At 36.3% G+C, this 17,712-nt stretch overlaps 1 protein-coding gene across 1 annotated transcript in view; it reads right to left on the bottom strand.

Moving 5' to 3' along the window:
- Window positions 1-17,712, bottom strand: part of LOC122808501 (CXADR-like membrane protein) — an 874,569-nt gene that overhangs the window by 576,840 nt on the left and 280,017 nt on the right. The window lies entirely within an intron of this gene.

Genomic DNA, 17,712 nt, shown 5'->3' with positions numbered 1-17,712 from the left:
CAAATGCTTCACAAATGAAGCAGGCTATGTCCAGGTTTGAAGGTCTCAGACAATAATAGCATTTGTCATGGGTGTTAGAGCTAGGTAGCTTGTAAGAACAAAGTGTACACTTTTTAAAACTAGAAGGTTTTTCTGGACATAGAGAAGAAAAGGGGATACACATCAGTAATGACAAAAAGTAGCCAGATATGAAGAAGTTATTTTGTAATAAGTATAGTAGAGAAGAAACTAAATGTTCAAGGAGATGGAAAATAGAAAAGGAAAGGCATAGAAAGAGCAACAGTTTTAAACTACCAATATAGATCTGAAGTATTTCACATAGCACCAGAGGATTATGGGTAAGGGGGAGCCTGACCACTGGATCCAGAAGGCTGAAAGTGGTTGAAGTCGAATCTGAGACCCACAAGTTGAAGAACGGATGGAAACGGCAACATCAGATCTTGTTATTCTATCAACTAAGTTGAAATGGAGTAATACAAAAAAAATGTTTCTGAATTTGAGCCTTTGCCCATCTTCCCCCATTATTTTTGGCTATGTCCAGAACTCCTGAGAAAGACATTGAGAGGCATGCCTGAATGCAGAATATGATCAATGACAGCCCAAAGCCTTGGAGACTTTTATCAGGGAGTTGCTTTTGACTTTGACAAAGCATGCTTAAAATAAGACACCACCTTGGTCTGTTCCTTGGGCATCAAAAAGCAATATGGCTCAGGTCAACTTCAGAGATATCTGTAATCAAGTAAAAAAGTATATTTATGCAACCCAGAAGAAATCTTTCAGAGGAAATCAATTGTAGACTTATAAAGTAGAATCATTTAGAATCATTTCAAAATGAGGATACACCATTGTATCAAGAACAGAGATAAAGATATTATTCTACTATGAGACTGAAACATCCAGAAGTAGCCTGCTGAGTGATAACCAATAAATTAATGAGAGGGCAAGGTTAAATGAGCCAGTATCATAATTATTTATGTTTCTACAATTATAATAATGATGGAGTTTATAAATTTGGTTGTGATTACATATTGCACATACTGAGAGTTGGTCACTAACAGAGTCAGCCTTGACCCCACACTGCAATATTATATGAAGTGCATGCTAAGGTCCAGTCAAGAAAGCATTTATGCCCAGGGCATCTGTTTATTAAGTCAGCTGAGTGAGGCAACAGATGATTCAAGTATGATAGAGTTCATCTACTGAGAGTTCATAATGTTTAGGTTTTCCATAATAGTGATTGAATTTTTGACATCTGTCACTAGTGACTAAGAATTCATCAGAGTGATTGGATCTTTGTAAAGAGTTACGCATATTATACCACTGACAGTAGATTTAATTTATTAATTTTAATAACTTTTATCGAACAATTTTTATGTACTAATACAAGCTGAGTGTGAGACAAAAAACAACTCAGACAAATATTGTAAAAAAACTGCAACAAACCTAGTACCCTTAGCTGTGGATCTGCCAATAATTATTCTAAGTCATCGGTTGGACCATGAGAGCATATGCTTTGTCCTTAGGGGTTGTTCAACAAAGTGCATTGGCTATTTACTGCTTCATATGAGCAGAAGTAGAAGGATTGAGACAAGTAACCCATGATCCAAAGGTGCACAGACATTCCAGTTAACAGATATGTTTTATAGCTGATAACAGTACTGCAATGATGTCGACCAAATGAGGTAAGGAAAGATATCTGATACCAATTGGTCTATTGATTGTTTCAGATGAGGTCTGAGAGTGAATTCTATTTAATGGTTGCTCTTAGTGTTTGTGGAAACATGCAAAATGGTACAACTTATACAGCAGTACCACAAATCTATCTAGTAGAGGACCCTGGACCAGGTATTTAAATAAGTTAGTTAAAATATTTGTAATTCTAAACACCAAAAGCATATATGACTAACTTTCCAAATATACTTCCAACAGTAGACAATTGGCAGACTAGATAAATTACTGTCTCCTATCCAGTATCAAGGGCTGTATAAAACACAATTAAGGATGTAGTGGATTAAGGCAAACCAATTTACTGTACTAGCAAACTTGGTACATAGAGCCATAGCTACCTGCTGCTGAGTGTCTACTAGAAGTGCAAACTTAATGTCTGACACTGTCTTGCCAAAATACAGGCCTGTGTATGGGAAATCATTCCATCTTAAGATAGCAGTCAGTGTAAATCCTCACGAAAGACAGCAATGCTTTATTTGGAATGAGGATGCTCTTGCTATATCCATGACACATGAAAAACTGAGTTTGTGTTTCATAGTTAGACCTGTCTAAACCTGTAATGAATATCATTACGCGCACGCACACACACACACACACACACACACACACACACACACACACACACACACACACACACACACACACACACACACACACACACACACACACACACACACACACACACACACACACACACACACACACACACACACACACACACACACACACACACACACACACACACACACACACACACACACACACACACACCTGCAGGTAGAATATTGGTGGTGTTTCCCAAGATCACTCATTTAGCCATTCCAATACAGATACCAGAGGGAGCAACATAATGAAAGCTCATAGTGCAGACCTTGGTGGCTGATATGATTATAACATTTTCCAAGATATTGCAATAGCATGTCCTTGGCAAAACTGGCCATATTATTTTTAAAACACTGCCATGTCTTTAAAACTCATAAAAGTAGATTTTATTTCTGTCAGTATTTAACTGTTTTGTGTAGTAAATGTGGATCTAACCATTTCCTTCAGGTGGTTTCATTATGTGTACTACACCTATATAAGTAGCTCAAAGGTACCATTTCCTGTCTGTTGACTCTTCACAGTTTCTCAGAAATGCATTAGAATATAAGAGTAATAAACAAATGTGTAAATTTACAGATGCTTCTATGCTGTAACTAGAACACAGACTTTTTTTTCTGGTCAGAGAGCAGAATGACTTTTCAGTTTACTCATTAAAGCCTAGTGATGCCTCCAGGTCTTTTTGTAGTTACATCCTAGTAATACCTGTAGGTGTCTAATATAGCCTATTCCTATTTATATTACTTCCAAAATCATGCTACACACAAGTTATCGAAAGACTTTGACGTACTATTTTGTCTTAAAGGTTACATGGACAATACAACTCCATTTTTACTTGGTCTAGGGCAAATAAAATGATATGATTATTTTTCATACTGCATTTATATTGTCATAAATTCCATATTTCTCTAAATGTCTCAATAACCAAGTGACACACTCAGAACTGCTTAGCCTCATATGAAAGCTTCCTGCTGGTTGAACAAAATGTTACTGATAGTATGTGTGTAACTTGAGTGGTTGCTGAGATACTGCAAGTTATTTACAAGATAGTTACTATGTTTTTTGTGACATAAAATCTAGTTTAATACCTAGAACCTAAAGCATATTACCAGTGTAAAATAGTTTGTGCTGAAGAATTTGCCATTTACACTTCTTTAGTAACATCTATTGGTCCAGTGATATGAACATTTGTTTGAAATGTAAATATATAATTTGATTTTATCAAAAAGCTTAGACTCCAGCTGTTGGAAGTTACAGTGCAAACTTTTGGAGCTTCACTGGAATGAATGAGTTAATACAGCAATAACCCATGGCTGGGTGTGGGTAATACTGGATTTACCCACGGTTGGTGTGGTTTGGTCACGAGGGCTAAGCCCCAGTAGCCAAAAGCCAACCCGTGTAAGTAATCCAGATTACCCCAGAAGTGGGTTATTGCTATTATACAATGACATTATTTAAGAATAAAAATAATTACTTTTCTTAAATAATGGCATTGCATAATGCCTCCTTGCTTCCCTTCCGCAGCTGTCTGGTATTCTGTGGCAGTTCTGATGTACTGAGCATGCGCATGCCTATGCAGTACATCAGAGCTGTGGGCAAAAGCAACTGAGAAAGCAAGATCTCTGTTGCTTTTTTAAAGCTGTCTCACTATGTTAAACCCATTTAAAATAGCGAGACAGTTTTGAAAAAAGCAACGGAGAAAGCAAGATCTCCGTTGCTTTTTAAAAACTGTTTTGCTATGTTAAATGGGTTTAACATAGCCAGACAGCTTTAAAAATAGCAACAGAGAATCTCCATTTCTTTTTTAAAGCTGTCTCGCTATGTTAAATCCGTTTAACATAGCGAGACAGTGTGAAGCAACGGAGATCTTGCATTCTCCGTTGCTGTAAAAAGAAGAGTTATAGTAATGGAAAAAGTCCGGGCGACCGGACCTTTTTCCATTACTATAACTCAGATTTACAGTGTGCACGTTTTTGAATATTTAATGGGGGGTCGTTGTATAATAGGAGTTATCCACATTCAGAAGACAGATTTCAAAATATGACTGATATTTTATTTATTTAAATTTGCTAGCCTGAATATTTCACTGATCACAAATGAAAATTTTCATTCTTACCCTGGGAAAGCATTACAGTTTGTCAGTTTCAGAGATATATTCCAAGAGGAAAATATATATAATTATAGAATTGTTGAGAATATACAAAAAACGTATAACGTAATAAAGATATTCATATATGCTGTTTCTATAGAGTCATAAAGACAGGTGAGCAGGTTTATAAAACATGCATTGTATTCTTACATCCATTTACAGACAAATTAAAAAGTCTTCAGTACAGACCTTGAGGTTAAAGCACTTCAGCAGTGCATTAGAATGACAAGAATTTAAAGTAGATAGGGTTAATGCAGATGGCATCATTAAGTAGGTGTATTATGGCTTGATCAGAGGTATTACACTAGTATTTTAACATTTCAGTAGATGCATTTTCTGCTGAGAAGAGAAGTCTGAGTAAGAATATATGTCTAAGTGAGACTGGGGTGGACTCCCAAATTTTGCAATCTAGTACAGAGATGCAGAGTTTGTAAACTGGAATTTATTTTGAAGGGCCTGTAGTGCGAGCGCAGAAAGGTGAAGGTTCTGAAGGTTTTAGGTTGGGGTATATTGTATTAGTTTGGAAGCTAGTGGACATAAAGTGTTTTTGTAGTAATTTGAACAGTTGTGATCTGAGGAGGAGTTCTGCCTTTGTTTGACAGGAAACAGTTTTGCTTTTTGTAGTGTTTTTTCAATGTTCTTTTTTTGGTGAGTATATGATGAACTTGCTTATTTTATTGATACGTATTTGAAAGATTGTGTGATTTTATTTTGAAGCATATGCTATTAAGGGAAGGCTGTATTCTAGTTAGGATAGTAAAATGCTTTTTCCTACTGTGATTTTGGAAGGTTTTGAAAGGGAGTGAGAGATTTTGTTAGCCCAGAAAAGTAAAGCATTTATTTTCTTTCTTAAATTGTCTAAAGGTAGAGAAAAGCTGAAAGATGGAGCTAGCTAGCCAGTGACTGAAGTATTTAAACTATTTAGTGTTTCTGATGGTGGCCTTGTTATGGTCACTGATGTATACTATAGAGGTAGCTTTGCTTAGTTTTTGCCTTGTCCCAAAGAGCATGGGTTTTTTTTTTTGGATGAGTTGAGTATACATTTATTGTTATTGATCCAGCGATCCTTCTGTGCTTGCTGGATAGCTTTCTTGGATACGCTAATGCTTTTGACAAAACTTGAGAGTTCATCAATTATACTGAGGAAATCTGCAGATTGGATACTGAGACTAGAATAAGCAAGGAATCTACAAAATAAGTCAAAATACAGCTTCTGTGTTACATAAGACAGCTAGTCACAAAGAAAAAATGATATGTTGCACTCCTTTAAATGAAGCATTATTCTCAATCACACACACACACACACACACACACACACACACACACACACACACACACACACACACAGACAAAAAAGCAAGAAATGACATACTGATCTGAAATCAAGTTGGAAACATTGCCTTCTTGTTATTATTCTGTATATTTGCTCTTTTCTGTGATGTAGCCATAGTGAGTTTCCTGTTTTGTCCAGGAAATAATGTATAATAAATGACTACAGCTATGCAGACACAGCACTTGTCAGTAATGGATACTGAATTGCATTATAGATGGATGTGGACAGAAATGAAGAGGAAGGGGAGCTACTATTCCACTGCTTGTTATTTCAGTGGATAAAGAAGATCGGGCTCTGGTTAAAGCATGAAAGAAGGCTTTGTCATTTATAACTATCTTTAAAATGAGACAACAGTAATTCTCCTGATACTTTCAAATTCTGATATGTGACTTAGTTATGAAGTTGCTTTGCAAAACTAACTGTATGTTCATTACTATGGTGCCTTTTAGCCTATATTGCCTGAAGTGCCCAAATAAATTATATTACTACGATGTGGGAAGCAAATAAGTGAAAATGTTTTGCTTTAACTAGCAATTTATAACAATTAATGTGAATGAGACCTATCATATTAATGAGAAAATGGAAAGTAATGGGCACATTATAAATATAGTATGAATATATATGTCATTAACAGTGTGATATCCCCTGAGGGTGAAATAAAATTCTTGAGTGTAAAATGAAGGGACCTGTAAGCCATCTCCCTGAAATAAAGTGCTAGTACTTTTCAATACACACAGACTAAGCTGCTGCCTGAATGGGCTTCTTAATAACAAGATTTCACACTTCGTTTAAGCAATATAAAGTCTGAGGAGAATCTACCCGGAAAATTCAATAAGCAAATCTAGCCCATGAACCACAAACTATTTGTACAGAAGAATGGCCATTTTGGTTTATGCAGATCATTTTCCTTCATTCAAGCCCAGATCCTGAAACAGGGGTGTGAAACACTCTGGACTAGGTACTCAAATGTAAGATTAGAAACATAGCAATGTTCAGTCTCACCAAGCAATCAGGCACCATTCTATATAATTTTGTCAGATGCAAAGTCACCTACCTCAAATGTCTGTTTTCTTTTCTTTTTTGTTGCAGGAAAACTAGAGAACACTCTGTGCAACAGCTAAGAGAGCTCTAAGAACACAAACTACCCTCCGATTCCCATACCGCAAGTACTTTTTATTTATTAATTAATTGATTAATTAATTTATTTATTTATTGACGTTTGATTACTGAGAAAGTCCAGCTGGGTAGAAGCCTATTTTCTGTGGAGGCCAGGGGAGAAAAGCTCCAAAGCATTACAAAACATTTTAACAATAATTCCTTAAAAAATACAAAAATCAAATACTGTTTAAATAATTATACTAAATTAAACATTATATGAAAACATTGATTAAGAATGGATACAAGTTATATGGCAATGATTTAATAGACATAGAAATTTTAGCCAGTTTATAGAGAAATTAAAGGTAAGTTAATATCATACAAACAGGGATTGCTTAAGGTCAAATTTATAGCTTAAATATTTAAAGACTCTACTAGATTTCACTGATAACTTCACAAGACTTCTATCATGCTTCGGGTATCCAGTGAATAAACTGGAAGTAGATTCCCTAGTGAAATAGACAGTGGTCATTCAGGGTGATTTATAAAAGAATGAGGCTTAAAATGAAGAACAGAATATTGTTTCCAAATAGGGAGCAAGCTAAATGCTAAGCATGAGGAAATACTGCTTCACAGAGAAATATAGCAGACTGTTAGAATGGAGTTCCCATTCTGGGTGGTGAAGAGAAAAACAATGAAGGCATTCACAAGGACATAGGGTTGTCTGAATAAGATAGAGAGGAGTGTGGGATGCTGTCACCAACAAAAGGAAAGGCTAAGTAGACTAACAATCTTCTCTTGCTAGCATTTTAGATTTATACTTTGACATCTTTTAGATTTATGACAAGTTTATGCCCTGGTGGCCTTCAAGAATCTTGACTGCCACTATTTAGTGCTTGAATGTCCACATACCCATATATTTATTGATTTGCCTTTAACTCATGAGAAGTGTTTGTGGATATCTTTAGGATGACTGCATTTGTATGAATGTTAGCCCTGTTACTGGTTGTCCAGAGTTTCTAAGAGGAGAGGATCTTTTTTCGTCCACCAAAAAAGGCACAAATGTCCAGTCAGGAGATGGTATCACACACACACACACACACACACACACACACACACACACACACACACACACACACACACACACACACACACACACACACAAAAACAATGGTCTTTTATCCTTTATAACAAAGATTAGCAAGTCATAAAAATCCACAAAGAAATGGTGAAGCAACCAAGGCACAAAATGTCCTAGTTTAAACACAGTCCAAGGATAAATAAAAGGTAGGTAAAATCCAAGTTAAATTTATTCACTCAGGTAAGCCCTTTCATGATACACATATCACTTCTTCAGATCTTCAAACAAACACTTCCTACTCAACTATATTTAAACAGTATTCAAACCAATCAAATCAAACCAATTAATGCTTGAAGTAATTAGCACTTAAAAACAGTCATTCTACAATATGTACAAAGTCATACTGGAAAGCATTTCAAGTATAGATACGTAATAAATATTGTAATATAAAATGCATTAGTTAAAAATGAATTATTTAAAAATGATTAAAATATTTATGTTTATCTGTCTTTCATTAAAATAATTTAATTTCATTTGAACAACCTCCTATTCTTCAAAACTGGTTTCAAGGGTATTCTATCATTAAGGACCTTTCCTTTATTAGCTCTTAATCTGATAATCCACCTAGTTTCAGAGGTCTCTGTGCGGTTCCTTATCTCACCACCTCTCTCATTAGGAATAATTCTCTCAATAACTGAGAACATAAAATTATGGTCATTGCCTTCAGAGGACACATGTTTGGCTAACGCATTAGTGGCAACACCATTCCTAATATTTAATAAGTGTTCCCCGATTCTAAATCTTAGCTGTCTGTCAGTCTTGCCCACATAAAATGAAGAACATTTCTGACAGACAGCCAAGTAGACCACATGGTTTGTGTTACAGTTGACTGCTACACTAAAATCATATATTCACTTAGTGTCTGGATGTGTAAATACATTCTCATGATTTATGTATATGCATTGATTGCATCTACCACAAGGAAACGCCCTTTTACTCCTGCCATATCTTGTCCCTTATTATGATGTGGATAGCATAACATCCTTTTCAAAGATTTCCTGTTCTTAAATATAAAACTTGGATTTTCCCCTACAACTTGTTTGATTTCTGGATTCTGTGTTAATATATTCCAGTTCTTTTTTATCACATTGGTTACTATATTCACATCGCTGGTAAAATAAGTAGAGAATCTAACAGATTAATTTTTATGTTGAACATAACCAGTTCTATCATTATTGGGCATTGAGAAATATGGCTTACCTATACTATCTCTCCATGAAGTAGATGCATCCAGGATACCTGAGGTCATACTATCAGTGTAACCCCTTTCATTAAATCTGCATTTCAGACTAGTTAGTTCTTCTTTAAATTCATCATCCCTAGAGGTTAGCCTTGAAGTCCTAAGGGTTTGCCCTTTTACTACATTCTTAAAGAAATGTCCTGAATGCATACTGCTTCTATGGAGTAAAGTATTTCTATGGCATTTCTTTCTAAACAACTTGGTGGTTATCCCATTCACATCATCCATACTAATCACTACATCAAGAAATTCTATTTCCTGTCTAGAGCATTTCATCTCAAATTTTAGAAAGTCAGTGCTGTTATTAATTTCTGTATTGAATTCTTTTAACGTTGCATCATCACCACTCCATAACAGGAAGATGTCATCAACAAACCGTTTATAAAACTGGATCTGGGGCCATCTTTCATTAGTAAGCACATTCCTGTTTTCCCATGTGGCCATGACGAGATTGGCATAGCTATTTGCGCTTGCCATCCCCATGGCCACACCATCTTTCTGCTTATATAACTTACCATCAAAACTCAACACATTATTGGTTAAAACTAACTCCATTAATAAGGATATTAGATCTATTTTCTTTTCATCACGTCCCTTCTTCCAGCAAATATTGTCTTAACAATTCTAATCCAGTTGTATTTGGAATACAAGTAAACAACGAGCATACATCTAGTGTCACTAATAGACACTAACTAATAAAGCATCACACTCGCAATACTCTGGTTGTCTCACCGACAGTCTTAGTGACCACATATCAACCTACTTACTTAGGCAAAGATCTTATCCTCATAAACACACCATTTACCTCCACATCCAAAATAAGAACATTTTCAATACCTAAACCTTTATATCCTTACTCAGCCACTGTAACTGGACTTCACTAAAACACCTGCCCTTAGATGCAGACATTGAATATTTCACTTCCACCTTCCTCAGTATACTTGATAAATTAGCACCTCCAGGACAATATTATCAAGTCAAACTATGCCCCTTGGTTAACTAAGGAAACTAGAGCTCTACTCAAACTGAGAGATAAGGCCTAGGAGTTAGGGTAAAGAAATAAATCTCAGTCTAATTGTCTAGCATACCAAGAACTCAGAAACAAAGCCAAAACAACAAATTGAACAGAATAAAATAAACCACTGTACCAATATCTAAATTAAACATAAAAACAATCCACAAAAATTTTGGTCAGCAATAAAGACAATCCTGCAACCTGGTCAAGCATCAACCCCACACCCCTCTTCCTCAAACATTATAGGCACTATAGCTGAACAATTTAATAACTACTTTAATAACTGCTTTACTGAAAGCATACTAGCACTTTCCAAAAATAACTGCTGCTCCACAACAGCCACACTCTTATACAACAATGAAAATACTTTTTCCTTCCAGCCTATTCTAACAAGTAGCATTAAAAAATGTCTTAAAAAACTTAAACCAGCCACTATGGCAGCTGGTAATCTACCAGCTGAATGCTAACGTTATCTGCTGGCACTATTTCTCATCCAATCTCAATTTTTATCAATCGTTCTATCACCGAACAGCAAATTCCATCTCTCTAGAAAATTGCATACATAATCCCTCTACATAAAGATAGCACCTCTACCAACCTGTCAAATTTTAGGCCTATTGCTATTCTATCCCCTCTAGCCAAAATTCTGGAAAAATGTATACATTTGCAACTTCTGGACTACCTCTCCACTAATAACCTATTAGCCACATCACAACATGGATTTAGACCTAATCATAGTACTACAGCTGCCCTCCTTAACTTCACAAACACTGTAAATCAATACAGGAATGAAGGTAAAATAGAGTCAACCATCTTCTAGATCTGTCGAAAGCCTGTGACATTGTCTCCCACCACAATCTGCTGTCAGTGCTCTCTAACTTAAATCTTAGTCTCTCTGTCCTTACGTGGTTCAGGAATTCTCTAACAGGATGCCAGCAGGTTGTAAAATGGGAAAAAAGACCTCTTCCCTCTACTTCCAGTTATTCTAGGTGTACCCTAGGGTTCTATTCTTGTCCCCCTACTCTTTATTCTGTTTACTAATAATCTTAACACAGCTGCTTCTCTCAACTCCTTAGTACAGTATGTGCTGCCCCTTCCATACAACTAGAAGATACGACTCCAAAAGTCCTTCTCTGTAATTAAAGCCTGGCTTTCTAAATCACAACTCATACTCAGCCCTAGTAAAACTAAACTTATGATCTTCCATCCCACTAGAGACAATGGTCCTCTCCACCCTTTCTCCATCAAAGCTATAGGTAATGCAACTATAACACTAGTATTCTATACAAAACTCTTAGGTGTCATGATTGATAACAACATGCAATTTGACATACATATTTCGCAAACTATAAAGTTCATAAAAAAGTAGGCAAACTTTATAAAAATAATACATTTCTAACTAGTGATAATGGATAGCCATAGCAAGAACATACCTTCTCTCTGCTCTCCTCTAAGCTTCACCTATACTCACCAATCTGAAAAATACAGACGCAGGAAAACTTGAAGCTTGTTATAATAAAATAGCAAAATTTGCTACTGACTCTGCATATCATTTACACCACTGTCCAGCCCTGAACCAACTCTCCTGGTTGGAACTACCACATCTAATACCTACCAAAATAAAAACAAAATACATTTTTCTAGTGTATTTGTATTTTTACATATTAAAAAAATCTTTTTGGCTGAGTGATACCCTCTTGCCTGAGGCTGGATCTTAAGGATTGCAACTTAAGTGTAACTTAGTGGAAGTTTTGCTTCACTATTTTTGTTGCTAACCTTAAACATTCCTTTTCCATGGCTACATGATTCCACCGTTGCTGAAATCTACAAAAGAGGTATATTCCTGGAAACTTTTCTCCTTCTGAAGAGACCTAGAGAAGTACATCTCCCAGAATGAGTTTTAAGGCATTTTTCTGCACAATAAAATCCTGAATGTGTTAAGGACTGGGACTTGGACAACTCCAGGTCTCCTTGAGCTCCACTTACTCACACTGGTCAGTGCCCAGATAACCTAATCTGGATTTTATTTTTATTTTGAGATCTATAACTCAAGTTGCTGCTGTGCTATAATACAATACAAATTGTCATGATACCTCACCTCCTTTATATGACAAGTGTACACAATGCTTGAATAATCTCCAACTTGGCAGGCTGTGGCCAAATTTTGCAACAACCCAGTTGAAGACCAGGATGAGACTGTCTTTCCCATCTGATATTTGTTTGTATTAACAGTTAAACCCACCCTTTGTAGTCAGTTCAGCACTACCTGATATGTGGAACATGATCCTAGTGGGCCTTACTGTGATCTGCAGTATCATTTATATAAGTGCATAGTGTCCAGCTTTTGCAAGAATGGAATCCATCTGGCTCTAAAAAGCTGATGGGTCTTTTTTTCATCTCAAAGGGAATTTTGGTTAACTCATTTCCAGAAAGTGGTAAGAACAGTTGACTTTATCCCTTGTTGCAGGTGTCAAAGGAACATACCAATAGCACTTATTCAAGTCAGTAGTAATTAGATATTTAGCCCCACCCAACTGCTTGAAGGCTTCATCTGCCTAGGCAGGAGATAAATATCTTGAGTCTGTGAATGTTTACTTTCCTGCAATTTACATAGAACCTTCTGCTTCCATTTGTTTTTCGCATCAACACTATTAGTGATGCTCAATGACTTTTGGAATCCCGGATTACTTAGAGAGAAATTTGCTTGACTCACTCTGGCATCCTGTAGGAAATCTTTGTGGTTGTTAAGTGCCTACTGGTACATGGTGCTTTGGCAATTGCACCACCCTTGCTTAACAGTGAATGTCCCCAAAACTCCTGTGATACCGCTGATATTTTATGACTTGAATGAGAGAACTGTTGCAAGGTTCACCACAAGATCCTATCAGATTATTCCTGTAGCCCACAGCTGATACTGAGTATTAATGTCTCCCTATCACGGTAGAGTTTTACTATATTAACATACTACGTGTGTGTTTCTGCTTCATGTCTGGCAATGATGAAATATAACTTAAATTTCTTCTCTTTCTTACAATTGTGGAAAGATCCCTTCACTCTGCCTGCAGCTAAGTCTTATGAATGGGAATAAGTCTCTATCATTATCTTTTGTCTCATTGTATATTCTTGAGCTCCATAAGTGTGGTCCTAAAATTTAGGGCATATTCCATAACAGAGTCATTTTGTATAAATCACTTTCACCATCCCATTCTTCATAAATTAAATTAAGAGTTCCCTTCAGCCTGTGCCCATAAAGCAATTTTAACACAGAAAAATGAGAGGATTCTTGGAAAATCCCTCTCATGCAAAAAGGAGATGGGGTAGGTATTAAGTCCCACTCCTGCCTAAACTGGGCAGCAAATGCTCTCAACATGATTTCTTTGAAACAGTCACCAAGGCCCTTGACGAGGGGAAGGTGGTCCACACAGCCTACCTGGACCTCGCAAAAGCCTTTGATACAATATCCCACTTGGGCATTATAGATAAGTGCACCAGTTTAAATATAAACCCCTATATCACTAGATGGGTTGCAAACTGGCTCAAGGACAGAACCCACATGGTTAGAATTGCTGGAGCCGTGTCAGACTCCAAACCAGTTACAAGTGGCGTCCTACAAGGCTCAGTCCTGGGACCTTTCTTGTTCGGTATATATTTCTCAGAGGTACAGGCCAACACGGAAGGACTGTGGCTGACCAAGTTCGTAGATGACTGCAAACTGGGCGCCAAAATCGACTCTCCAGCCGACACAAGCATCCTCCAAAAGGGCCTCATAGAAACAGACAACTGGTGCCAGAGCCATGGCCTCAAGCTAAACGCCAAAAAGTGTATAGTCATCCCCTTTGGCAAAAACAAACTGCCCACAAATTACCACATAGGTGGTAATCCATTAAGTACAGAAGAAGTAATTAGGGACCTGGGGACCCAAGTTGATAGCAATCTCTCATTTGACAACCACGTGGCCAAAGTGGTTAGAAAAACATTTTATATAGCCCACCTAATCATGAAGGGATTCACATCTAGATTAGGGGAGGTCATCATGCCTCTTTACTCATCCCTCATCAGGCCCATAATTGAGTACAATGCCCCTTTTGGGATGTACCTTACCAGACACCTGCAGGAACTGGAAAGACCCCAAAAGTACCTCACCAAGAGGATCAAAGGGCTCAAACAGATGCCATATGCTGCCCGGTTAAAGAAACTCCAGCTCTACTCAGTGGCATACCGCCTGCTCAGAGGCAGTCTGTGCCTGACATATAAAGTCATGTCCAACCCGGAATTAATGAACATGTTGCACCTCAGAAAATCCAAATCCCATCGAGCTACATGCTCGAGAAACTTGAACCTCAGCACTGAAATAAATAGGACATGCTGGAGGGACAGATTCATAACCCAGATGCTCCCTTCACTCTGGAATAAAATCCCAGTCCAGGTTAGGCATTGACTCTCTTCAAGAGGAATCTTGATGAGTGGATGGGAGATCGTAGGTTTACCCCGGGTATCACTTCTGTGTCACTGTTAGACAGAGGCACAGTATACTAACCTCGAAAAAGGGCATAGCAAAATAAATTTAAAATGGGTGGCGAAAGCCAAACACACTCTGGCTAGGATTATAAATGCCCTAGGGCAGATAGCCTAGTATGAACCTATGAACATGGTCTTAAAAGTTAGACCTTTTTAACTGACTATTTGTTTGTGAGTATTAGGTAGTAACAAAGTAGCTAAAAGATCTACAGTTAAGATACTGAAGGAGAAAACAAACCTCTAATTACCAAAGGAACTCTCCACATGTATTCACAAGATAATATGTTTTATTACAAAAGCAGTTGAATGCTTTTGTCCTATAACAACAAACAGATTACTGAAACTTTTAGAGCCATTCTTGGTACTTCCTTATTATAGTGGCCTTGGCAAAATCGTTAGGCGATACAGTCAAAGGATTATGCATGTTATGTATATTGTATTATGCATGTATTTACAACAAATTATGGAAATAAAGCACCATTATTTCATGGCAAAATTTGAAATGGCCTTGGCAAATCACTAGGGCGATACAGTTGAGGGATTACACATGTTATGTATATTTGTATTATGCATGTATTAACAATAAATTATGGAAATAAAGTATCATTATTTCACAGACCATGCCAGAGCCATAGCACATATAGATATATTCCTGCATTGAAGTAGCTGCCCAGACTGGAGAAGTCAACTGGAAGAGAAAGATGAGTAATGAGGTGACTGCCTGCTCACTTCTTCTTACACAGAGAGGACTACATGTGTATCTTGAGTTAAACAGAATGAATAGCCACACAACTTGCATGAGGGACAGATGATTACCAAGCAGTGTTCTTTCATGACCAAACTGCAGAAGTGTGCGAACCAAATACTCCACAATAAAACCACTGGTGTATTGATGCTGTAGAAAATGCTGGTAGTCCACAAAGTAAAGCAAAAAAGTTTATTGTAAGACAATAGAAAGCTGGTAAATGCTTTCGTCCTCAACAAAAGAACTTCATCAGACAAATTAAAATCAAACACAGAGCACATTCAAAAGACTCCCTTTGTGCTTCACATGATAGTAGCCACTCCCCCTAAGTAACAAAAATTTAAAAGGGCAATACAAACTGTGATGTCAATGACAAAATGTTAAATAAATACATGTTACTAGATGTAAAAAAATATAGAAAATATATAAGAAAGCTCATCCACTTCACAATTTTTTTAAAAGAACAATGAATAAATATTATAAATAAATATATACATATATAAATAAATAATAATCTGTTTAAAGCTCTCAATTTTAAAAGGGAATTAATAGAGAGAGATTCATTTAAACCTGGTCAGTTGTTCGCATTTAATAACAACTGCCAGTATAATTCTCTTTTCTAGTAAGGTGGACCATGCACCTCCTCTGATATCCATCGTGACACCATCAATAACAAAAAAATTTAAGGTGTGGTCACTGTTCTCTGAGGTATGTTTACACAAAGCATTTGTCTCTTTGCCTGTTGTTATGTCATACAAATGTTCATATATTCTGTTTTTAAATTTTCTAAATTTTTCCAATGTAAAAACAATCACATAGGTTACAGAGGACACAATAAATAATACATTCAGAGTTACAGTTATACTTATTTTTGATATGAATCTTAGAGTTGTTGATCATAAATACTGTTCCTTCCTTTATAAAGGGACAGTAACGACACATACCACACTTCAACATACGTCCATTCGAAAAATTATTCACAGCATGTCCTTTCTCGAAAAAAATTTTCAAATTTCTACCTTTTCTAAAAATAACAGTAGGTTGTTCATCAATATGTGTTCTGATACTTCGGTCATGTGTTAGAATTGACCAATTTTTACTCAAAATATGTTTAATATCAGGCCTATCAGTCGTGTATGCAGAAATGAATGAAGTATTATAATCTTTTCCTGTAAAAACAGAGTTGAGGGGTACAACATTCACTGTGTGTGTTACATCCAATGAAACCTCAGATAAAAGAGGTATATAAAAATTTCTCTCTCTCTTATTTACTACCTCTAAAAGGATATCATTAACAAGTCTCAAAGGGTAGCCCCTCTTTAAAAACATATCTTTTAAGGTATCACATTCATTTAAAAAATCTTCTGAAAGTGATACCATATGGGCAGCCCGTACAAACTGTACCTTAATAATAGCTTTTTTCTATTTCTGAGGGTGGATGCTACTATAATGAAGTAATGAATTTGAATGTGTGTCCTTTCGATATATTTTAGATATAAACCTACTATCCTGGTAATTCTTAATTAATTTAATATCAAGAAAGGCTATCTCATGTAAGTTAAATGAATATGTAAATCTTAAAAAATGAAGTGGTAGAATCTAAATATCTAATACAATCACTAATAAGGGCATAGGGACCATCCCATAAAATAAAAAGGTCATCCAGGAATCATGTATAATATTTAACATGCTTATAAAAGTCAGAAGGACACAAATATTTCTTCTCCCACTGTAAAACCACTATGTTAGCATAAAGACCACCATATGCAGAACCCATAGCTACCCCTTCCTGTTGTAAAAAAATCTCCTTATTAAATAAAATAAAATTGCTCTTAAGGACTGTCTCCATCAACTGGGTATACATTATTACATCAAAATGGTTTATTTTCTTTTCATATAAAAAATTGTTAAACCATTCTAACCCCTCCTGGTGGGGAATTACTGAATAAAGACCCTTTATATCAACCATTACTAACATATAAGAGCCTTCAAAAGGTATGTGATTAATATCTTTTAAGAAGCTCCATGAGTCTTTACATATATGTGACTCTTGCTGCACAAATTTCTTTAACTTAAAATCTAAGTATTTTGCCAGGGGTTGCGTAATTGACCCCTTAGAGTCAACTATGGTTCGCATGGGTGGTT

This window comes from Protopterus annectens, chromosome 8.part0 (assembly GCF_019279795.1).
Source record: "Protopterus annectens isolate FY-2018-M chromosome 8.part0, PAN1.0, whole genome shotgun sequence".
Classification (NCBI taxonomy): Eukaryota; Metazoa; Chordata; order Ceratodontiformes; family Protopteridae; genus Protopterus; species Protopterus annectens.
The sequence above is the reverse complement of the archived record's forward strand: the minus strand, read 5'-3'. Positions and strand labels throughout refer to the sequence as shown.